General features: G+C 46.6%; 1 protein-coding gene across 4 annotated transcripts in view; it reads right to left on the reverse strand.

The window, feature by feature from the left end:
- The window catches only part of LOC140429355 (EGF-like repeat and discoidin I-like domain-containing protein 3), a 387,531-nt gene that overhangs the window by 38,973 nt on the left and 323,254 nt on the right, over positions 1 to 25,304 (reverse strand). The gene's annotated exons all lie outside the window — the stretch shown is intronic.

Below are 25,304 nucleotides of genomic sequence, written 5' to 3' on the forward strand. Positions count from 1 at the left end.
GCGCATGCGCGCGTTGTTGCCGGCGCCATTGCTCATGTGCGCATTGGCACCGCCGCCACTGCACATGCGCAGATCCTGCGGCGCCCAGTTCGTGCGGGATCGGCAGCTGGAGCGGCATGAACCGTTCCAGCGCCATGCTGGCCCCCTGTAGGGGCCAGAATTATTCCTGACAGCGGCCCGTTCACGCTGTCGTAAAACGCGACGCCGTTTACGACAGCGTGGGCACTCTGCCGCGGGATGGGAGAATCCCGCCCATGGGCATTGCATCCTGATTTGCATTGACAAAGGTAACAATGCCATACCTCAAGAAATCATCTTTATACTGCTTTGTTCCCAATTTCAGGTTCTTCTCAATGAGTTGTTCATCAGAGGCACTGGAGCTGTGGATACAGCTCACACCAGCACTGTTTTGTCCTGCCGTGGACTCTCCTGCAAAGCTCTCTCCAGCAGATTCAATGTGAGATCCTGGTCTGTCTGTGTACGTGGCCCTCCCTTGTTAGAAAATGATCCTCTTCAGTTCTTCACACAGTCCTGTTGCTTGTTTGCTGGTAACTACAAAATGGAGGAATCTCCCCTATGTGATTTCACGCCCAAAGCATGGACCTAGAAAGCGTGATGTCAGTACATGCCGGATGCATGACCTGCTCTCTGCCGCCGCTCCTGGCAGGAAGACCTCAGCATTCGCATTTAAAGGTCGGTCACGGCTGACATTTTGAAAAGTTGGTCAGGACCGTTCGCCGTTTCTCTCGCAATAGGAGACCCCACGACCGATCACTCTGCGACTATCCCGACACCCGTCTGTGACCTACCCGCAAGTCGCGACCCTGAGTTTGAAAAAGCATGGGCCGGGATTCTCCCCTAGCCGGTGGGGCGGGGGGTCCCGGCGGGATGGAGAGACGGGAACCACTGCGGCGTTGGGCCGCCCCAAAGGTGGGGATTTCTCCGCACCTTTAGGGGCCAAGCCCTCACCGTGAGGGGCTAGGCGGGCACCGGAGTGGTTTCCGCTCCACCGGCTGACGTGGAAGGCCTTTGGTGCCTGGAAGGCGGCTGCTGATGTCATCCCCGCGCATGCACACGGGGGGGGGGGGGGTGTCTCTTACGCGTCGGCCATGGTGAATGCTGTGGCCAAGGCGGAGGGAAAAGATTGCCCCCATGGCACAGGCCCGCCCGCGGATCGGTGGGCCCTGATCACGGGTCAGGCCACTGTGGCGGCATCCCCCGGGGCCCAATCGCCCCACCCAGGACCCCGGAGCCCGCCCGCGCCGCCTAGTCCCGCTGGTAAGAGAGGTGGTTTGATTCTCGCCGGTGGGACTGGCATTCCAGCAGCGGGACTTCGGCCCATCGTGGGCCAGAGAATCGCCGCCGGGGGGGGGGGGCTAGCCAACCGACGCGATTCCCGCCACCGCCAAATATCCGGTGCCGGAGAATTCGGCAACCGGCGGGGGCAGGATTCACGCCAGCCCCCGGCGATTCTCCGACCCAGCGGGGGGTCGGAGAATCCCGCCCCTGGTCTAGACTACATGCCACCCAAGCCAAGCGTCCTTTCCATTTTGCGTTCTACCAACATTCTCAACCCTATTTTTTGTTCGCACTATTGCTTCCCAGTGCCAGGGACCCAGGTTTAATTCCTGGCTTGGGTTACTATCTGTGTGGAGTCTGCATGTTCTCCCTGTGTCTGCGTGGGTTTCCTCCGGGAGCTACTGTTTCCTCCCAGAAGTCCTGAAAAACATGCTTGTTAGGTGAATTGGACATTCTGAATTCTCCCTCTGTGTACCCAAACGGGCGCGGAATGTGGCGACTAGAGGCTTTTCACAGTAACTTCATTGCAGTGTTAATATAAGCCGACTTGTGACGGTAATGAAGATTATTATTATTATGATCCATAGTTACGCAAGCTAAAGTCCAGCCCCTTGGATTCCTACATTCTCACCATCACATTTTTTTATGGAAGTTGAAACAAAATGTTTGTTTTGCACCTTCCTCCTCGATGAGATGATTGCCTAATATTTCTCTCATTGATTTTATCCTTTCTTTAAGTAACTGATGTGGAAAATAGCCATTTTGCTGGACTGTACTTCCGAACAAAGGTCCAGACAGAATTCCAGCTAGATAGTGTGCTATGTATAATATAGCAAAAGATGCAACTTCTGGCGACTCTTTCATAACTGCCTTTTATGAGGACATTCGTGGTACACAATAGTCCGCAGTGTAAAAGTATTACACTCTAGTATAAAACAAAACCTCGCTTAGAAAAGTATTCCTTTCCGTCAATGAGTTATTACAATCCTGGATTGGTTACAGTTACACAGAAAAAACAAGTTAACAGGCTACAAGTAGTTGTAGGAAGGAACAGGTGACCTCAGTGATCTTAGTGACCTCATTGATAGTGGCAAAACCACAAAAGTTCACAAGGCAATCAAACTAAAACCTAACTGTTTCAGAAGGAGACCTGCTGTCCTTAATCGGTCTGGCCTGTATGTGTCTCTAGTCCCTTACAAACATAGCTGACTCAGAGTCAAACCATAACAAAGATTAACCTCACCTCATACTGCAGTGGTCAAGGAGACAGACCACCGAGTGCCTTCTCTCTGACTTCCCATTTTGTCAGTTGCTTGGGTGTTGGCCAGTGGGGCCAATGACTTATCCATCTTGGGTTCTGTTCATTTTACAGAACTACTCCTTTTCTATAGTCAACCATAAATTTAAATCTTCCACTCCTTTATCTATACATGGACTTGAGTAAGGCATTTGATAAGATTCCCCGTGGTCGGCTGATGGAGAAAGTGAAGTCTCATGGGGTCCAGGGTGTACTAGCTAGATGGATAAAGAACTGGCTGGGCAACAGGAGACAGAGAGTAGTAGTGGAAGGGAGTTTCTCAAAATGGAGAACTGTGACCAGTGGTGTTTCACAGGGATCCGTGCTGGGACCACTGTTGTTTGTGATATACATAAATGACCTGGAGGAAGAAATAGGTGGTCTGATAAGCAAGTTTGCAGACGACACTAAGATTGGTGGAGTAGCAGATAGTGAAGGGGACTGTCAGAGAATACAGCAGAATATAGATAGATTGGAGAGTTGGGCGGAGAAATGGCAGATGGAGTTCAATCCGGGCAAATGCGAGGTGATGCATTTTGGAAGATCAAATTCAAGAGCGAACTATACGGTCAATGAAAAAGTCCTGGGGAAAATTGATGTACAGAGAGATCTGGGTGTTCAGGTCCTTTGTACACTGAAGTTGACTGCGCAGGTCGATAGAGTGGTCAAGAAGGCATACGGCATGCTTTCCTTCATCGGAAGGGGTATTGAGTACAAGAGTTGGCAGGTCATGTTACAGTTGTATAAGACTTTGGTTCGGCCACATTTGGAATACTGCGTACAGTTCTGGTCGTCACATTACCAAAAATATGTGGATGCTTTGGAGAAGGTGCAGAGGAGGTTCACCAGGATGGTGCCTGGTATGGAGGGCGCTAGCTATGAAGATAGGTTGAGTAGATTAGGATTATTTTCATTAGAAAGATGGAGGTTGAGGGGGGACCTCATTGAGGTCGACAAAATCATGAGAGGTATAGACAGGGTGGATAGCAAGAAGCTTTTTCCCCAGAGTGGGGGACTCAATTACTAGGGGTCATGAGTTCAAGGTGAGAGGGGAAAAGTCTAAGGGAGATATGCGTGGAAAGTTCTTTACGCAGAGGGTGATGGGTGCCTGGAATGCATTGCCGGCGGAGGTGGTAGAGGCGGGCACGATAGCGTCATTTAAGAGGTATCTAGACAGATACATGAATGGGCAGGGAGCAGAGGGATACAGATCCTTAGAAAATAGGCGACAGTTTTAGATAGAGGATCTGGATCGGCGCAGGCTTGGAGGGCCGAAGGGCCTGTTCCTGTGCTGTAATTTTTCTTTGTTCTATGTTCTCACTTTCACTATCATTTGTAAAACAAAAGTGCAAAGTAGTTATTCTCTCTGCATTACACCATTACCATCTAAAATCTAGGCTCCTTCCGTCCTACCCTCTTTCTGTATTTTGTTTACTTTTTTACATTAGTAAGACTCCTTTCTATATGATCTGCTGGTCCTTCATACTTTGATATAATTCTCTCAATATTAATTTTGTAATCCTCACTACACTTCCCATATTCATGGTTTTATATATACTGTGCCTCATTTTAAAGTTTTTGTTTGATTTTAATTGTTCTATTTACGCATATAACTCTATTAGTTGATGCATCCATTGACATTAATTTTTGAGAACACTAATCCTATTCTTTTCTTGATTTTCTTTTTTTTTTTAGATATCCAGGGTGTTCTTAACTCTCGTTACATAATCGCTTATTTTCATTTCTTCTCTGAAACTACCTTGAGAGTGTTTATTTAAGCAGCGCCCTCTGTTTCTATTCCAATAGTTTTATTAATCCTGCTTTCCCACTCTAAACTAAAAACTAGATTTTCCCTAGGCCTCTGCATAGCACTTTAAGTGCTCACCGGTTCTCTATTTACCCTCTCCACCAATCCACTGCTTCCATTTTGGTTTAGGTGAAGGCTGTACCTTTGAAATTGCTTTCCCAATTGTAGAAGTCACTTCAATGCCTTTTTCATTTGCACCAGTTCACTCTTGTTAATTGTCTTTTGCTTCATCTTTTCAATGTGTGACAGACGAACTAATCAGAAAATACAATACTTGGGATCTTGTTTATCAATTTGGTGCCTAACCTCTCAAACCTTCTCTTCAATATATTTAGTGTACTTCTATTTTTGTCAATGAATCAAATCTGGATCATTACATTGGCTGCTCTCCCTTCCTAGACACAGGGGAGAAATTGGATTTGGCCCATTTTCGGGTCTCAAACAGAAGGCTTGTTGGACACATAAGCCAGAGATCACGTGAAATTGGCCATCCAGTCTCATCAGCATATTGCCGACAAGCTGCCGGGAATGGCTAACCACATCTCCTTTGGAATCAATTAAATACCTATTACCATCCCAAATCAGCTTACAGTTAGGACATCAAATAAACAACTCTAAATAACTCTTGGTAATGAAGCGAATCAAAGTATAAGTAAACTCAAAGTAAAATAAAATATACTGTATAAGGCAATATAGGTAAAGCAAAATACTTAGATGTAATTATTCTTGCTGAAGTTAAATGTCACATTGTTCTAGTCCTTTACACTTCACTTACTTTGCAGCATGATTCAATGAATGAATGAAAGCATAGTAACTGCTGGCTGGGGAACAGGCATTAAATTGCATGAAGTGATGCTCTTGGTCAGCTACCAGCTGAATACTGATGGAGTCAGTTTATAGATTCCCTCAGCTGCAGAAGTGTAAGACTTGGATGGTCATCAACAATGGAGATGGTGGCATAGTGAGTTAGTGGACAAATAATCCAGGGACCCTGTAACATTCTGGGGAAAGGGTTCAAATCCCATCATGGCAGCGGGTGGAATTTAAATTCAATTAAATCATACATCTGGTTTTAAAAGCCGAGTGACATATAAACTTGTTTGGTCATAAAAATCTATCCTGACCTTGGTGATATAAATCTGTCCTCCTACTTGGTCTGGTCTGGATGTGACTCTAGACCCACCCAATCTTAACTTGCATCTGAAATAGCAGAGTGAAAAGTCACTCAGGTGGACCAAGACATTACAGAAAAGTCAAAAAGGAATATAAGTGACTGGACCACCAAACATCAACCTGGGCAGTGGAAATAACACAGGCGCACCCTGCCAAAACCTACATAGTCCTCATCTGTGGAGGTTGTGCCCAAATTGGGGGAGCTGTCCCACACTAGTCAAGCAACAGCTTTGTTATATTTACTGAACCACACCTAAAAGTCAGTGTCCCAGAGTCCACTATCACCACCTTTGGATATGTCCTGTCCCATCACCTGTGGCATACAGTCAGGAGGAGTTGCTCTGGGTGTCCTCAATATTGACTCTGGACCTCATGAAGCCTCATGGCATCAGGCAAACATGGGCAAGGAATCCTCCTGCAGATTACCACTTATAACCTCTCCCTCAGCTGATAAATAAGTACTCCTTCATGGTGAACACCATTTGAAAATGTTAGGAAAACAAAGGTAGTTTGAAGGGATTTATATTTGTATTGGTAGACATTAGAAATAAGGTACAGTCTTAAGTGTGTTTAATTTAATGTTTCTGTTCATGGAATGGTAAAACCTATAGTTAGGTTAATGCTGGATAAAAGTTTGTATGTGTGGAGGTTGATTAAGTTCCAACTGTGTTTCTGTAGTGCTCAGAGAGGGCTACTGTGTGAGGAGTAAATATAATTGGCAGTTATTCCTTATAAACTGGAGGCCCTTGTGAGGTAGAAAATACTTTTAAGTTTGAGTTTTAGCTGGACATATAGCAGTTGGAGACAGAACACCTTGAACATCTTTCAACTCTGCAAGGAGAAGCTGGACAGGACATGAGAGTTGCAAAAATGCAATCTTCCTAAGGAACAAGATGCAGTCCAGATAACCAGGGAACTGGGACAGAAATGATGCCTAAAATGACTGGAGTTAAGAGTGCAGAGACCAAGGTAGTTATCAAAATAATTCAAGGAAGAGTAAACATAGTGCAACAGGTGGTCAAGAAGGCAAGTGATATGTTGGCCTTTATAGCAAGAGGATTTGAGTGCAGGAGCAGGGATGTCTTTCGGAGATTATATGGGGCTTTGGTGAGACCAGACCTAGAATATTTGTTCCTCGACGTTTAAAAAGAAATAGTAAAAGTTATGGCCTTTTGCACTTGGCTTTCATAACGGGATCTTCCCATCCAGTTATAACACCAACTAGGATGATAAGAGAAGAAGCACTGAGGCTACCAAGAGCACATCATTTACTCTGGGTGGGGGACCTCAATGTCCATCACCAAGAGTAGCTCAGTAGCACCACGACTGTCAGAGCTGGCAGATTCCTGAAGGGGATATCTGTCAGACTGAGCTGCAATAGGTGATGAGGGAATTGACAAGAGAGAAAACGCGACTTCACATTGTCAGGGCTGGTTTAGTTCAGTGGGCTAGACAGCTGGTTTGCGATGCAGAACAAGGCCAGCAGCGCGGGTTCAATTCCCGTACCAGCTGAGAATTCTGAATTCTCCCTCAGTGTACCCGAACAGGCGCCGGAATGTGGCGACTAGGGGCTTTTCACAGTAACTTCATTGCAGTGTCAATGTAAGTCCACTTGAGACAATAAAAAAAGGCAGGGGCTGGTTTAGCACACTCGGCTAAATCGCTGGCTTTTTAAGCAGACCAAGGCAGGCCAGCAGCACGGTTCGATTCCCGTACCAGCCTCCTCGAACAGGCGCCGGAATGTGGCGACTAGGGGCTTTTCACAGTAACTTCATTGAAGCCTACTTGTGACAATAAGCAATTTTCATTTTCATTAATCTGTTGCAAATGCTCTGTCCAAGACAATCGGTCAACATTCAGAACTTGCGGCGATGATGACTCATATTCATAGTGAGGATGACCTCTATCATGTTGTGTGGCATGACCACCATGCTAAATGAGATACAGAACAGATTTAGCAAGTCAAAAATGGTATTTGTGAAGGGCTTTATATATTCCACAAAATCAATAATTCTATGGTGTGACATATCCCTCACTATTATTACCATTAGGTCAGGAGGATCAACCCTGATTTAATGAGGAGTACAGGACAGCATATGCGGATTAGCTCCAGACATACTTAAAAATGAGAAGCCAACCAATGAAGGTACAGCAGAGGACAACTTCCATGTCAAATAGTGAAAGCAGTATGCAAGAGACAGGGCTAAACGATTTCCCGAACCAATCGATGAGATCAAAGCTCAGCAGTCCTAAATGGTGGCGGACAATTAAACCACTAAACTGAGGAGAATGTTCCAGAAATATCTCCATCCTCAAAGATGATGGAGTCAAAACTATCAGTGCAAAAGGAAAGGCTAAAGGAATTGCAGTCACCTTCACCGAGAAGCTGAGTGGATGATCTATCTCGGCCACCTCCTGAAGTCCACAGCATCACAGATGTCAGTCTTAAGACAGTTCAATTCACTCCATGTGATATCAAGAAATAATTGAAAACACCAGGTACTGCAAAGGCTTTAGGCCCTGTCAGCATCCGGCAGCATTACTGAAGACCAGTGCTCCAAAGCTAGCCACACCCTTAGCCGAGCTGTTCCAGTTCAGCTACAACACTAGCATCCATCTAACAATGTGGAAAGATGCCCACGTATGTCCTACCCACAAAAAGCAGGACCTATCGAAACCACCCAGTTATTGCCCCACCAGTCCACTCTCGGTCATCAGCAAAGTGATGGAAGGTATAGTCAACAGTGCTTTCAAGACACTCTTGCTTAGCAATAACCTACTCACTTGTGCTCAGTTTGGGTTCTATCAAGACCACTTGGCTCGTGCCGATTATCTGGATAGCATTCAGGCTTGGACTAATCAGTGGCAAGTAACATTGGAATCCATACTTTAACAACACTGTGGGTGTGCCTACATCAGGTGGGGTTGCAGTGGTTCAAGAAGGCGATTCATTACCACCTTCCTAAATACTATTAGGGTTGATAACAAATGCTGGCACTGCCAGAAACTCTCTCTTCCCATAAAAGAATGCAGGGAGGTTCAGCAATGCCCTGAGGATTTGATAGACCTGTCTTATGACATTAGATAGCTACTATAGTAGGGCAGCACAGTAGCACAGTGGTTAGCACAGTTGCTTCACAGCTCCAGGGTCCCAGGTTTGATTCCCGGCTTGGATCACTGTCTGTGCGGAGTCTGCACGTTCTCCCTGTGTCTGCGTGGTTTTCCACTGGGTGCTCCGGTTTCCTCCCACAGTCCAAAGATGTGCAGGTTAGGTGGATTGGCCATGCTAAATTGCCCTTAGTATCCAAAAAATATTAGGTGGGGTTACGGGGATAGGGTGGTGGCGTGGGCTTAGGAGGGGGGGCTCTTCCCAAGGGCCAGTGCAGACTCGATGGGCAGAATGGCCTCCGTCTGCACTGTAAATTCTATGATTGAATGATTCTATGGTAGTTTTGTGGTAAATGAAGTGAATGAATCAGCCTACTGAAACAATAGGTCAATTCTGTAGTTGACACATTGGTGCATTATAAAATCGATTTGTATTGCAGATACATTCTATGCAATTATGAAAGGAGCAAGACACGTAAAGTCTGAAAATGGTAGTGACCTTGACCCCCATCATTTGTGTTATCACTGACTAGAAATTGTTTGCTGCAGACAGCATCGTAGCTGTCTCCTTGGAGGACCTAGTCTTTGAAGGAATTTGGTGTTACATGTTGGTAAGTACCTTGTGCATGGGTATCCAATTATAATTGTTCTTATCGAACAAAATGAAATGCACGTACAAGAATATGTTTTTTATTTTTTCAGCAAGGAATGGCATATTCAGCTTTTATAGTCTTATACCATGGCCTGAATTTTTCAGACGGCAGTCTCTCACATCCCCAATGACTCAAGAGTGCCCCATAACTATTTCAGAGTTAAATCAGTGCTAAGAGAGTGCAGGTGGGACTTCCATCCCTTACTTGGGAGCAAATCCCACATTATAGAGCTGCCATCAAACTGATTGACCAGCAGGTCTCCAGTCCCTGTGGCGACAAGAACTGCAGTGAACTGAAGAGGAATTTCATGAGGACGCCTTAGAAAAAGTCCGGACACCAGAGGCCAATGTAACTTCAAGGGATTCCAGGGCGGGAAGGGTGCGAAGGGAGGAATTGGGGTCCAGGGAGAGGGGCAGAGGGGAAAATGGTTCTGGAGTCCACCAGCCCATGCGGGGGGAGTGGGGGGGGGGCTTGGGGGGGCGGGCACTTGACTTCAGAAGGGTGCTTCAGATGGAGAAGCCTCTCCCCCACTTCCAGCCAAGATTTAATTCTGTTGAGTTTTGGCCTTGTCCCACACAAAACCAATCCTCCCAACCACCTAAAAATTGAGGATGGGTGGGAAATGGTCCTTAGGTAGCCAATAATTGGCAACTTAAGAGCCTAAATTGGGGCAAAGACAGGCTTCCCGTCTGAGGCCTTGCCCGCCCCAGTAATAAAATAACTGCATGCTGAGGATGGACAGGAATCTGGAGGGTATCCCATTCATTCAATTTCACCCTCTCCCCACCCCAGCCTAAAAACCCACCACTGGGGGTCTGTGAAATTCTGGTTTATGATTTTAAATTTTAAAACCTTCCTGAATACCTGAGGATACTTTGAACAATGATGAAATTGGAGAAAAAGGGCTTTGTTTGCAATAATAACTTTTCCAATAATTAAACTGTCATAACCCCAATCTGGTGCATTTTGGATCACCAGATATGTAATTACAAGTTTTATTGCCTTGAAACAATTTTACAATACCCATAAGTACAATTACATGAAGTAGAATTTGGATGATTTTTAATATTCCCAGCACAAAATCAGATGTTGATTAAACTGAGCAACACAGGCAAGGGGTTACAACATTAGTTCATGTCCTTGCCTTGTCAACTTTGTTGAAATTAAACTCCACATCATTTTTGAGCCAGAGGACCCCCTTGGGAACGAGCCTGCAGGTTGACTGACACATTTTTATTAAAAATAGGCAAATATATATATTTATTTATATAGTGTAGACTACGTGGGCAGGACTTCGGTCTCATTCAAATCTAGTTTGGATGGTGGCGACTAACATTCTTAGAAACTCACTCCAGAATGATAGAAAAGCTAGAGTGAAGAAGGAGACTTTTCAGCCGGTTGTATCTGTCCCCGCTATCTGCAAGAGCAACTTAACTAGTCCCACTGCCTCTCCTTCATCCCGTAGCCCTGAAGATTTTTTCTTTTCAGTTAATAATCCAATTTTCTTTTGAAAGTCTCAATTGAACCTGCCTCTACCACACTCTGAGGCAAAGTAATCCAGATCCCAAACACTCACTGCATTAAATAGGTTTTTCCTCATGTCTCCCCTTTTCCTCTATTTATTCATGATCTGGAATAACTCTACCAAATCTCCTCTTCCGCAAGGTGAACAGACCCAGATTTTCCAATCTATCCGCATAACTGAAACTCCTTATCCCTGGAAGTATTCTCATGAATCTTCTCTGCACCCTCTTCAAACCCTTTCTGAAGAATGCTGCGCAGAATTGAGCACAATTCAGTTGAGTACAATCCAATATTTCGACAGGTTTATAATAGCTTCCTTGCTTTTGTCCTATATGCCTACATTTAGACCATAAGACATAGGAGCAGAAGTAGGCCATTCAACCCATCGGGTCTGATTCATTCAATGAGATCATAACTGCTCTGATATGATAATTCTCACTACCTTCAAAGGTTGTGCACAGACAGCCATTTCTCTGGCACACCCTTTAGAATTGTACTCTTTATTTCATACTAGTTTTCCTTGCTTTTCCTTCATATTTTTAAATCACTTCATATTTCTCTGTATTAAATTTCATCTGCCAGATGCCCACCCGTTCCACCAGCCAATGTCCTCTTGAGGTTTACCACTACCATCCACACAGTTCACAATACTTCCAAGTTTTCTGTCCTCTGCATACTTTGAAATTGTGCCCTGTGCACCCAAGTCTAGCTTAATAATATAGACTAAATAAAGCAGTGGTCCAACACCAGCCATGATCTTATTGAAAGGGTAGGTTTGAGGGGCTGAGTTGCTTACTCCTGCTCCTAATTCGTGTGTTCATATGTAACCACGGGGATCTGCACTGGATACCTAGCTCCAGAAAAACCATTGTTCACCAATATTCTCTGTTTTCTGTCACTCAGCCAATTTAAAATCCATGTTGTAACAGTCTCTTTTATTCCATTAAACTTCGCTGACAAGCCTGTTATGTGGCACCTTAACAAATGCCATTTGTGTAATATCCAGCACATGACCTATGGCGTGGGAATGCTTGTTTATCCCGTGCTCCTTCCAAAGTACAAGCTCCCTGCTAGGGGCAGGGCAGCACAATTAGGCATTGCATTTATGGTCGGTCATAAAGGAACCAACCAGAGAGGAACCCAATAGTGATCTATTAGGTAGTGAATATATCGTTGTGTAAATAAAACTTTGTTCATATTTTACACGGTATGGACTCTCCGTGACCTTATTAAAATCTGTGTCCATTGCTTTATAACCCTTCTGTGAAGTGCCTTGGAGCATTTAAAAGAAGGACTTGCATTCACATAGCAATTTTCACGATCAGCGATGTCTCAAATTACTTTATAGCTAACAAAGTTATTTTATGTGTAGTCATGTTGCAATGTAGGAAACACATTTGTGCACAAGTAGCAATGTGATATTGATCAGATAATCTGTTCTCCTGTCATGTTGCTTGAAGGTTACATTTTGGCCAGTACAGCAGGGACAACACTCCTCCTGCTCTTCTTCAAAGCCATGGGATCTTTGTGTCCACCCAAATAGGCAGATGAGCTCTTGGTTTAACATCTCATCCAAAAGAGAGCATTCCATCAGTGCAGCATTCCTGCTGTACAGTACTGCACTGCAGTGCCAAACTTGATGTTTGTGCTGAAGCCTGAGAGGGGATTGTAAACCCTGAACTTTCTGATTCAGCCGCAACAGTGCTATCAACTGAACACGATTAATACTATGTAAGTTTAAGTTTTTGTTCTTGTTGTTGTTTTGTGCATCATCGATTTTGCTGTAAGTGCCTAGTTATATTTAGTTGAGCATACACTAATTAGGTGGTAACAACAAAATAGCACCTCACATTTTGCATTGTTAGCAATGTCTGTACAGACATGCGGCACAAGGCAGCATACTAGGAAAATTTTAAGTGTCAAAGTAGTTGTCAAATCAATAGAGAAACTATTAATGTACAGAGTCACCCAGCTGTACTATCGATTCTGCTTTAGTGCCAGCAACTAAGATTTTTCTAAAGACTGCTTCACCCTTATACAGGGATTTAAAAGCTACAGCAGTTGCCATTTCCTGTCAGTATATGCAGAGCATTCACTTACCTCTGATTTTAAGTTATTGTGTCAAATCGTTATTATGTCTCCCTCATCAACCCCCAAAAACTCATTCATGACATGCTCGCTTCTATTGTTGTGTTATGCTGCTTCGGATAGCACAGTACGAAGTCTTACAACACCAGGTTAAAGTCCAACAGGTTTGTTTCGATGTCACTAGCTAGTGACATCGAAACAAACCTGTTGGACTTTAACCTGGTGTTGTAAGACTTCGTACTGTGCTCACCCCAGTCCAACGCCGGCATCTCCACATCTCGGATAACACAGGCTGCTACTTAATGCAGTCCTAACTAAAGGATGCTCCAGACTCTGAAATGAGTTCAACGTGTTTATGGAACTATTAACACAGTTCACAAATGAGTTCGACTCTCTGATAATCTAACTGTAGTAATTCAGTCTAACTGTACCAGCTTGCTCTAAGCCACGTGCTGGGGTGTGATGCCGCTGATCAACCCTGTCTAACTCTCTAGGTGTCTGTCTGTGGAAACAGGCAGGGTGTGAGTGCCTCATCCCTTTTATAGTGTTTATGTCATGCCCCCTTGTGGTGATGCCACCTCTGAGTATCCTGACTGCCCATTGGTTGTGTTCTATTCTGAGTGTTCATTGGTTGCATGTTTGCATATCATGACATCTATGTTAATAGGAAGTTGAACAAAACATTGTGGTGCATTTCAAAAGCAAATCAAACATCAACCTAAAACACTGGGCTGGGTTTTACTCTCCCCTGCTGGTGACAAGGAGTGGTGGCAGGGCAGGGGGGGGGGGGAAAGAAAAAGCATGGGGGGTGACCTTCCCGCTACCTACTTGCCCACCTCCGAACCTGTCAGAAATTCAATTGGAGATGGGGAAGGAACAGGGGGGAAAATGCCCTCTTCAGATGGGACGTCTGGTATCTTTAGTACCCTTTTTGCACCAGAGGCATCCCTCCAAGGTCATTCCCCCCCTTTAAGCGTCTCCTGTGGCCTTGGAAAACTGGCCTCCCAAACATGTCGCCGACCCCAGACTTATCTGAGCTCTTCTGTCTGCCCAAGGTCCCAGCAGTGGCCACTGCTCCCAGCTGGTGCTGCTGGGATTACAAAGCTGCCAGCCATTCGACTGTCCCCTAACATGGTCAGAAGTCTCATCTTAAAGCAATTATCTCTGTTCCAAGCATTAAATTGCTGTGGGTCAGCTGTAGGGCTCTTATCTGAGATTTAAGCTGGGGTGGGGGAGGTTTTTTTTGCCTTGAGCTGTGGTACAGGTGGGTGGGAGAACCATGGTGTCCCATAAATTCAGCTCATTAACAGTTTCTCTCTGAACAGATGCAGCCTGACCTGCTGAGGAATGGATCAGGCATTGTATAAATTTAAGACCACCTTTCCTTTTGATATATTGCAAATTCTCTAACTGTCTCAGGATGCAAGCGGACTCTGCTAAATCACCTTTGATTGTCATCCAATGACATTGACCCAACTTTGCAGCTTTGCTGAAAAAGAGCAGATGCTACTGGTCGTATATCAGCAAGAAAAAAGAATAATTAGAATCACCTTTCAAGATTAATGGAGTATGAATCTTAAAACATTAGTTATTTTCTCTCTTATATTTCAATCTTCTGGAATTTGACATCGGAGCCAACACTTGAAAAATGAAAATCGCTTATTGTCACAAGTAGGCGTCAAATGAAGTTACTGTGAAAAGCCCCTAGTTGCCATATTTCGGCACCTGTTCGGGGAGGCTGGTACAGGAATTGAACTGTGCTGCTGGCCTACCTTGGTCTGGTTTAAAAGCCAGCTCTTTAGCACTGTGCTAAACCAGCCCCACTTGTGCTTCAGGTTAAAAATACAGATCGAGTTGGGGGTCTTGCTCGCCTGCAGGATAAAATAGGGATACAGGGGGAAGGAAGCAGGAATGGCAGGAGTAAGTCACTCGGCTTATTTTAAACTACCCCTCACAGGCTTCCATTGGCTGTGGTTGTTAAAATTGGAGCCTCTCAGATAGGAGAGCGTTCATTTAAGAAAGATAGGTATTTTGAGCAGAAAATGATCTCCCTAGACTTGGTTATCTTTCAATAAAAATGCAGCTAACACATTTCAATATGAATTGGTATGAAATAGTGCAGAAGGCAGCTTGAGCGATCAATTCAGAAAGTATGTAGGATCAAGTCATAGCTGCCTTATCTCCAAATCTGAAGAAATAAATTACAGTTTGTTGAAAGGGTGAATGATCACCCCTGCATTAGAGTAAAAGAGTGCATACTAGATACTAGGTAATAACAATCTTATTAGTGTCACAAGTAGGCTTACATTAATATTGCAATGAAGTTACTATGAAAACCCCCTAGTCGCCACACGATGGCGCCTGTTCGGGGACACTGACGGAGAATTCAGAATATCCAATTTACCTAACAAGAACGTTTTTCGGGACTTGTGGAAGGAAACTGGAGCACCCGGAGGAAACCCATGCAGACACAGGGAGAATGCGTGGACTCTGCACACACATTGACCTAGCCGGGAATCAAAACCGGGGTTCTGGCGCTGTGAAGCAACAGTACTAACCACTGTGCTACCGTGATAAATGTTTATATCCAGTGACATTTACGCAGTCCAAGGACTTGAGGTCACCTGAACCTGCTGGCAAGGTTGTTTACTTGTTAGAAGAAAGGATAGTCTCTAACTTTTGGGTGAAAGGTAGAATAATGCAAGATTGGAAATTAAACAATATTCTGTGTACTGACTAACTGTATAAACAGTCTGTGGACACAATTATCCCGAATGAAGACCATTTGCTCCCGTCAGCAGGAAAACCGGAGTGATTCCCACTGGCGCTTGAGCGAACCTGATGTGTCTTGAAATTGCACTTAGAATTTTTTTTAAATTTAAAGTGCCCAATTCATTCTTTTTTCCAATTAAGGGTTGTGGAGGTGAGAGCCACGCAGACACAGGGGGAATGTGCAAACTCCACAGGAACAGTGACCTGGGATCTGGATCGCACCTGGTTTCTCGGTGATATGAGGCAGCACTCTAACGAATGCACCACTGTGTTGCCCTTAACTGAAATCAGGGTGCCTGTGCGATTCCATGGCACAAAGTAGGTTTTGTAAAGAGGATCCGGGTTTTCCCAGCACCTGAGAGGGGCAGAGCCTAATCTCTCTGACATGTCCTGCTCCTCAGAGATCAGGACACCATTTCTAAAGGACGCCCCATGTCATAATTCTGCTGCATCCCCTGATTGCTGGTAAGGCCTGCCTCCCACCCTAATCCCCCCACTCAGTCCCCATTTAGCTCTCCCTCACTCCCTTTTTCAGGCCCCCTGATTTTGTTCCCTGATCCTCCATCAGTTCCCCTTTAGACCCCCTCCCCCCCAGTCACCCTGATTCCCCTTTCAGGTCCTGCTCTTTGGCAGTGCCAACCTGATACCTTATACTCCGAGGTGTTGCAAGGGGGTGAGTATCCTCCCTACAATTGCCTCCAGGTTGCCAAGGGGGGGGGGGGGTTCTTTTATGGGGGAAGGGGATGGGGTTTGGGAGGGGGCTTGTGTGCTGGGCTGGAACATCTTAGGTCAGGTCTTTCTTGAGATGGGGATCATTTGGCTGGTCTTCCCATCTGCGGACTTTAAACCCTGTAAACAGTCTGTTGGCATACCTAATTCAAAGATCTGTGAGATGAGATGAAGGTAAAAAAGTATGCCCTTTAACATGGTGGAAATCTTTGATGTTGTTTTTTCACAGTCACTTTCATTGTCCTGTAACATTTTCTTGTCTATTTCTATGCCTACAAGCCTTAAAGCTTTGGGCTACACTGTTCACATTCACAGACCATGGCCTTTTAAAAGCCTTTTGATTGACAGGTCCAGGCAGTTTCAAAGGGGTGATTAATGTATTTTATTTATATAGCTCTACAGGGATCCATTAATTCCAAGGAGCAGCTGTTTTTCTACCGCAGTTTTTAAAAAAGCGGCTGCCTCTTTGTTCTTAAGAGCTTACAGGTGCTCAGAACAAAGAGGGATAATGACCTATTTGCACGTCCTTGCTGGGTCTCAGCTGGAATCTCATTGGGGTCATAGCGAACCTCATTGGGGCTGGTGGGATGGGCCAGGAGACGCGCAAAGAGTGAAACTTGATTTTTTTTTTTCCCAATGCCTGATTCACCGGGCTATCATGATTCCGGAGATTTGCTGGTGGCCCGTCAAATTCCCCCCGTATCTGTGACTTGGTGAAGAGCACAGTATTAAAATGCTCTCTCTGTGAGAGTTGTATTAGAGTTGAGAGTGTATTAGCTTGCTTCAGAGGTTTCTCTGGAGTAGTTCCCTCCATGCTTGAATCATGAATACACAATTGTAACCTGTCTTTGGGTCTCCTGTGGTTAGTTGGACGAAGTCCACCACAACATGTTCATCATAGATAAAGGAGTTAAACGCTTGCCATGCTCATTTCCCAAGTGTTGATGTTTCCGACATTCATGGCTCAATTACAAATGTTAACCTCTACTTACTCCCAAGATACACATTGTGTGTCAATCATTTTCATAGAATCCGTACAGTGCAGAAGGAGGGCATTCAGCCCATCAAGTCTGCACCGATCCTCTGAAAGGACACCCAACCTAGGGCCACTGCCATCAAACCCGTAACCCTACCTGACACAGACAGTCACCGAAGGCCAGAATTGTATCTAGGTCCCTGGCGCTGTGAGGCTCAGTTGGCCGCACATTCCTCTGTGTCACACCGTTCTGAGTTTGGGTTCCTGTCCTGAGTGGAGCACAACAATCAAAGCCGACACTCCAGTGTAGTGCTGAGGGAGCACTGCACTGTTACAAATACCAATTTCTGGATGAAATGTTAAACTGATGTGCTTGGGTGGATGTAAGAGATTTATTTCAAAGAAGAGCAGCGGAGTTGTCCCTGGTGTCTTGGTCAATATTTATCCCTTAATCAACACCACAAAAAAACAGGGGCGGCATAGTGGTTAGCACTGCTGCCTCACAGTGCCGAGGACCCGGGTTCAATCCCGGCCCCGGATCACTATCCTTGTGGAGTTTGCACATTCTCCCCGTGTTTGCGTGGGTCTCACCCCACAACCCAAAGGTGTGTAGGGTTGGTGAATTGGCCATGCTAAACTGCCCCTTAATTGGGAAAAAAAGAATTGGGTACTCTAAATTTATATATTAAAAAAATCACAATAAAGCAGATTAACTGGTCATTATGACATTGCTCCTCGTGGGGGTTTGCTGAGTGCATCTTAGTTGCCACAATTTCTACATTACAACAGCAACTACAAACCAAAAAGTAATTGATTGGCTGTGAAGTGCCTTGGGATGTGTGGCGGTCATGAAATGCGGTATGGAAATGTAAGTCTTTCTTTTTCATTACTGAAAACTCCTATTTTCATTTCAAAGACGAACATTTGGAATCACTGACAACCACAGGTATTTTCCAATGAATTTAGAGCCTGCAGTAGTCTTGCGCAAGGACTGGGAGATGACTGATGTTCAAAGTTATCAAGCACATGCATACAAACAAAATCACTTGAGTAAGATGTTATTACATAATGAGCAGTAATGGAGAACGGGGAAAGGAGGAGGGAAATTGGGTGAGGGGTTGAAGCGTGGGTATCGAGACTAAATTGTTGTAAGAAATTAAGATCAAAAGGAAAATCTTAAATGAAATGATTTGCTATTTAAACTATCTTGACCCTAACAATGTACAAATAGATGTGCTGTGAGTTTCACCCATGCAATTTCATCTCCTGAGGAGAGTTGCTGCAAAATTAGTTCCTGTTCCGGCCCTTAAAAGAGAAAAGTACAGAATTCTTACGCTGCCTTACATCCCATATTACTCATCCCTGACCAATTAGCTTCCTGAAAGTTCTTGGAACTTCTGAAGCCCAGGAGTTCAGAAATCATAATGCTTCCACACTGCGGTTAATCATCTCTTTAATTAACCTAATAAATAGTTAGCAGATATTTTAATTACTTGCACCTTCAGCCCATCTGTCAACTTTTAATTCTGCAGGGGTGCGCGCACCAGCCAATTATTAATCCTGAAACAAATTGTCTGCTGTTCCTATTCAAACAGAATAACAACAAATCTGTAATGTCTGTGCTCTGAAATTAGTGAGGGCAATGCTAAACATTGCACACAATTTTTAAATATAAAATTCAGACAATGACCAGACCCATCTCTCTCACCTGGTGAGATAAACAATGTAGAGGTGATATACAAAATATAAATTGACCTTTACAAAGAATTCCCTTGCAATAATAGGGATTCTGCAGTATTGCTCAAGCTACCATAGGTGTGAAGGGGTTCAGCAACAAGGGCAGGGGCATGGCTTCAAGTAGGCTCCCCACTCACCCATTTCCAATACCAGGTCCCTCTTTGAACAGAGAAACCCTACCCCAGGAGCCTGCAAGCAAACCCACCTGGAATTGTTCGCCATGCTTCCCGCATGGTGAGCCCTCCTGTCTGCTGCTGGATTAAAACCAGCGATGACGGGATAAGGTCTTCAAAAAGGCATTAACAGGGTGATGCTCGATCAATGACTCCAGAAGTGAGATTGGATGACAATTGAAGGCTTTATTGGACTAGATTTTCCCCCAGGAGCGCAGGTACAGAATGCAGCTGCTAGAGAGACACAGACTCTTATACTCCGCCTTGCTGGGCGGAACCAGCAGGCAGGCTTCACCAATGATCTTCCTGTCTCAGCTACCTCCCACAACAATGATCTTACAGCTTCAACCTAGGTACCGTAATACCCCTAATACCAACTACAACATTCACCCCTGTTAAAAACGAGTCCGGCGGGGGTGGTGGTCTCGCGTCATATAATGGTAGAGGTTATGGTGGTACCCGTCGGTGGTACAGTGTTTTTGCCTTATTACATGTCACAACTATTTACAGTATGCATTTTACATGTGCATATCAGAATGAAGCAATTAGTCGATCGGGAGGCCTGGTCGTCCACTGTGATCGTCGTAGTTTCGGCGGTGATGCAGGTGCCGGCTCGGGCATTCATGACTCCGGGAGCGTGACTTTGGCTTCTTCGGTAGCTTCATTACCCCTGGGTGGGACCAGTGGAAGAACCGATCCACCTGGGAAGGGGGCAGCCATGGGGTGCGCCAGTGGGAGGGAGGGTGGGGTTGGTGGCGGGGGGGGGATCCAGTGGGGAGACCGTATCCTGCTGGCCGTCGGGGTACGCCACGTAGGCGTACTGAGGGTTAGCGTGAAGGAGGTGGACGCTCTCTACCAATGGGTCCGTCTTGTGCGCCCGCACGTGTTTGCGGAGCAGAATGGGTCCAGGAGCTGCCAGCCAGGTTGGGAGCGAGGTCCCGGAGGAGGACTTCCTAGGGAAGACAAGGAGACGTTCATGAGGTGTTTCGTTTGTCGTGGTACACAGTAGTGATCGGATGGAGTGGAGTGCATCGGGAAGGACCTCCTGCCAGCGGGAGACTGGCAGATTCCTGGACCGTAGCGCCAGTAGAACGGTCTTCCAGACCGTTCCGTTCTCCCTCTCTACCTATCCTTTTCCCTGGGGGTTATAACTGGTTGTCCTGCTCAAGGCGATGCCCTTGCTGAGCAGGAGTTGACGCAGTTCGTCGCTCATGAAGGAGGACCTCCGATCGCTGTATATGTAGACGGGGAAACCGAACCGGGTGAAAGATACTGTGGAGGGCTTTTATGATGGTGGCTGCGGCAGGGGATGGCGAATTGGAACCGGGAGTACTCGTCGATCACGTTCAGGAAGTACGTGTTGCGGTCGGTGGAGGGGAGGGGCCCTTTGAAGTCCATACTGAGGCGTTCAAAGGGACGGGAAGCCTTGATCAGGTGCACTTTCTCTGGCCTGTAGAAGTGGGGCTTGCACTACGAGCCGATTTGGCAGTTCCTGGTGGCGGTCCTGACCTCCTCAAGGGAGTAGGGCAGGTTGCGGGTCTTGATAAAATGGAAGAATCGAGTGACCCCCGGGTGGCAGAGTTCCTCATGGAGGGCCCGGAGACGGTCCACTTGTGGGTTGGCACATGTGCCGTGGGATAGGGTATCAGGAGGCTCGTTTAGCTTCCCTGGATGATACAAGATCTCATAGTTGTAGGTGGAGAGCTCGATCCTCCACCATAAGATCTTATCATTCTTTATCTTGCCCCGCTGTGCATTATCGAACATGAAAGCTACCATCCGTTGGTCAGTGAGGAGCGTGAATCTCCTGCCGGCTAGGTAATGCCTCCAGTGCCGCACAGCTTCTACTATAGCCTGGGCCTAATTTTCAACGGAGGAATGATGGATTTCTGAAGCCTGGAGGGTGCGTGAGAAGAAGGCCACGGGCCTGCCCGCTTGGTTGAGGGTGGCCGCCAGAGCTACGTCGGACGCGTCGCTCTCGACTTGGAAGGGAAGGGATTCATCGATTGCGTGCATCGTGGCCTTTGCGATGTCCGCCTTTATGCGGCTGAAGGCCTGGCGGGCCTCTGCCGACAGGGGGAAAACTGAGGATTGGATTAGTGGGCGGGCCTTGTCTGCATAATTGGGGACCCACTGCGCGTAATATGAAAAAAATCCCTGGCAGCGTTTCAGGGCCTTGGAGCAATGGGGGAGGGGAAACTCCATGAGGAGGCGCATGCGTTCGGGATCTGGGCCTATGACTCCATCATGCACTACGTAGCCGAGGATGGCTAGGCAGTCGGTGCTGAACACGCATTTGTCCTTGTTGTAGTTTGGGTTTTTGCAGCATGGAGGAATTTTTGGAGGTTGGTGTCGTGGTCCTGCTGGTCGGGCCGCAGATGGTAACGTTGTCGAGGTACGGAAACGTGGCCCGCAAACCGTACCGGTCAACCATTCTGTCCATCTCCCGTTGGAAGACCGAGACTCCATTTGTGACACCGATGGGAACCTTTAGGATGTGGTAGAGCCGCCCATCTGCTCCGAATGCAATGTACTTGCGGTCGCCCGGGTGGATGGGGAGCTGGTGGTAGGCGGATTTGAGGTCCACCGTGGAAAAGACCTTGTATTGTGCAATCTGATTTATGCAGGGGAGAGGGTACGCGTCGAGCTGCATATACCTGTTGATGGTCTGACTATAATTGATGACCATCCTGTGCTTCTCCCCGGTCTTTACAACCACTACTTGAGCTCTCCAGGGGCTATTGCTAGCCTCGATAATACCTTCCTTCAGTGGCCGCTGGACGTCTGACCTAATGAAGGTCCGGTCCTGGGCACTGTACCATCTGCTCCTGGTGGCGACAGATTTGCAATCCGGGGTGAGGTTCGCACAAAGGGAAGGCGGGTCGACCTTGAGGGTTGCGAGACTGCAGACAGTGAGGTGGGTATAGGGCCGCCGAATTTAAAGGTTAAGCTCTGGAGGTTGCATTGGAAGTCCAATCCCAGGAGCGTGGCAGCGCAGAGGTGAGGGAGGACGTAGAGTCGGAAATTTTTAAATTCTCTTCCCTGGACCATGAGGTTCGCTACGCAGAACCCCTTGATCTCTACAGAGTGAGATCCGGAGGCCAGGGAAATTCTTTGGTTAACTGGGTGTATGGGAAGAGAACAGTGCCTTACCGTGTTGGGTTGTGTGAAGCTCTCTGTGCTCCCGGAGTCGATCAAGCAGGATGTTTTGCACCCGTTGATGAGCAGGGTCGTCGTCGCAGTCAAGAGCGTTCGGGCCCGAGACTGGTCCAGGGTCACCGAGGCGAGTCGTGGTAAAAGTTGAAGATTTTCCTCGGGCGGTGTGTGGTCATCTGAATCGGGGTCCTGAGACTCCAGCCAAGATAGCGGCGCTTACGGGTCGCACATGGCTGGGGATTGGGAAGGTGGCGGCGCCCACGCATCGCACGTGGTCCCTGGGGAACAAGATGGCGGCGTCCGGGACCCGCACCTGGCTCGGGAAAATGAAGATGGCGGTGCCCGCAGCCCGCACATGGCCCATGGAGAGACTTGTGGTGGCGGCCCCGGTTTGCCCCCGGAGACAGCGGCGACCTCCCGGGACTGGCATACCGCCACAAAATGGCCCTTTCTGCCACAACCTTTGCAGGTGGAGGAGCGGGCCAGGCAGCGCTGTCGGGGGTGCTTGGCTTGCCTGCAAAAATAACAGCGGGGCCCCCGGGGTTGCCTGGTAGCCGCGTGGCACAAGCTTGTGGGGGGATGGGGATGCATCGGAGTCGGCCGCGGGTGGGTTCCACGCTGCCCAAGGGGCTGCCGCGCAGTCGGGGACGTATGCGCGCGCGTTTCGGGAGGCCACATCCAGGGAGCTAGACAGGGCCCGTGCCTCCTTGAGGCCTAGTGTCTCTTTCTCCAGCAGCCGTTGACGAATTTGGGAGGACAGCATACCTTCAACAAATGCGTCCGGATTAAAACTTCTGTGTGGTCGCTGGCTGAAACTTGCGGGCAGTCACAGTTCCTACCCAGCACCAGGAGCGCGCGGTAGAATTGATCCAGCGATTCCCCCGGGATTTGTCGCCTTGTCGCTCGCAGATGTCGGGCGTAAACCTGGTTCACTGGGCGAATGTAGTGTCCTTTCAACAGGGCCATCGCGGCCTTGAAATCGTCCGCATCCTCGATGAGGATGTAGATCTCTGGGCTCACCCTCGAGCGTAGAACTTGCAGTTTCTGGTCCTCCGTGGGTGCAGCCGTGGCCGTCCGGAGGTACCCTTTGAAGCACGGAAGCCAGTGTTTGAAGGTTGCCGCTGAGTTTGCCCTGTGGGGGCTGAGTTGCCGACACTCCGGCTTGATTCGGAGCTCCATTCTTTAAAATCTAGTCCAATAAATTGATGCTCGATCAATAACTCCAGAAGCGAGATTGGATGACAATTGAAGGCTTTATTGGACTAGATGTTTCCCCCAGCAACGCAGGGACAGAATGCAGCTGCTAGGGAGACACAGACTCTTATACTCGGCCTTACTGGGCAAAACCAGCAGGCAGGCTTCACCAATGATCTTCCTGTCTCAGGTACCTCCCACACTAATGATCTTACAGCCTCAACCTAGGTACCGTAATACCCCTCACACCGACTACCACACAGGGCAGCACAGTGGCGCAGTGGTTAGCACTGCTGCCTCACAGTGCTAAGGTCCCGGGTTCGATTCTGGCCCCGGTTCACTGTCCATGTGGAGTTTATACATTCTCCCTAAGTCTGCATGGGTCTCACCCCCACAATCCAAAATGATGTGCATGGTAGGTGGATCGGCCACGCTAAATTGCCCCTTAATTGGAAAAAGAAATTGGATACTCAAAATTTATTTTTCAAAAAGTAGGCATTAATTGTTGACTGAAGAGCCTCTATTGGTGGTGGGGTGGAAAGTCCGCCCACAGAGCTATCTAATATAGACTAAGTCGGGATAGAGGCAGGTGGGGTCTTCCCACCTAATTAAATACTCCCCAGCACCAAACTGGCCAAGTGGAATGCACAGGTCTCTGTCCAATTGGTTTAAGAACTACACACTTATGTATTACTGTTGCCAAATTATTTGGCTTATCAGGGGAATTGAAAATACTGATTTTGTTGAATGATATCAATGGAACGCACTGTTATGATTTATTCTTCATCAGAAATGAAAGCAAAACTCAAAAACGCACAACAAATGGGAAACACAGGACACAAATGAATTGGGATAGTCATTCACATATAAGAAAGACCTTTGGAAAGTCCCAAATTTCACTTGAGAATAAATAAAAATGTTAAATTCTGGAACATCCAAATGGTTGGGTGGCTTTGATTTTACCTATACTGGTTTGTCCAGTCAAAGTAAACACTGAGAGCAATCAAGAACTGAAGATTGAAAGAAATTCACATATGTGGACCACAGCATGTGTTTGCTGGCAATTTTTCCCTAATCTAATCTATGTCTCTGTAGGTCATGTTTATTTTATCTTAGCCTTCTTTTCCTTTACTGTTATATTTTAAGGGGGTTTGTTTTTATAGAATCCCGACAATGCAAAAGGAGGCCATTATGCCCATTGAGTCTGCACCGACCCTCTGAAAGAGCACCCAACCTAGGGCCACTCCCCTGCAAACCCATGACCCCACCTAACCTTTGGACACTAAGGGGCAATTTAGCATAGCCAATCCACGAAATTGCACATCTTTGGACTGTGGGAGGAAACCAATGCACCCGGAGGAAACCCACGTAGACATGGGGAGAATATACAAACTCCACAGTCAACCGAGGCTGGAATTGAACCCGGGTCCCTGGTGCTGTGAGGCAGCAGTGCTAACTATAGCATTCACAGAAGTGACAAAGGATGACCAGGTTGCCACACTGTAGGTTACTTTTTAAAAAAAATCTGTTTATTGGCATTTCTCATATTTATAAGCAATTGTATATATACATCACATTTTTCTTACCGGCGGTAATTTACTTTATTGTACGGAAATGT

Source organism: Scyliorhinus torazame, chromosome 9, assembly GCF_047496885.1.
Source record: "Scyliorhinus torazame isolate Kashiwa2021f chromosome 9, sScyTor2.1, whole genome shotgun sequence".
In the NCBI taxonomy this organism is placed as follows: domain Eukaryota; kingdom Metazoa; phylum Chordata; class Chondrichthyes; order Carcharhiniformes; family Scyliorhinidae; genus Scyliorhinus; species Scyliorhinus torazame.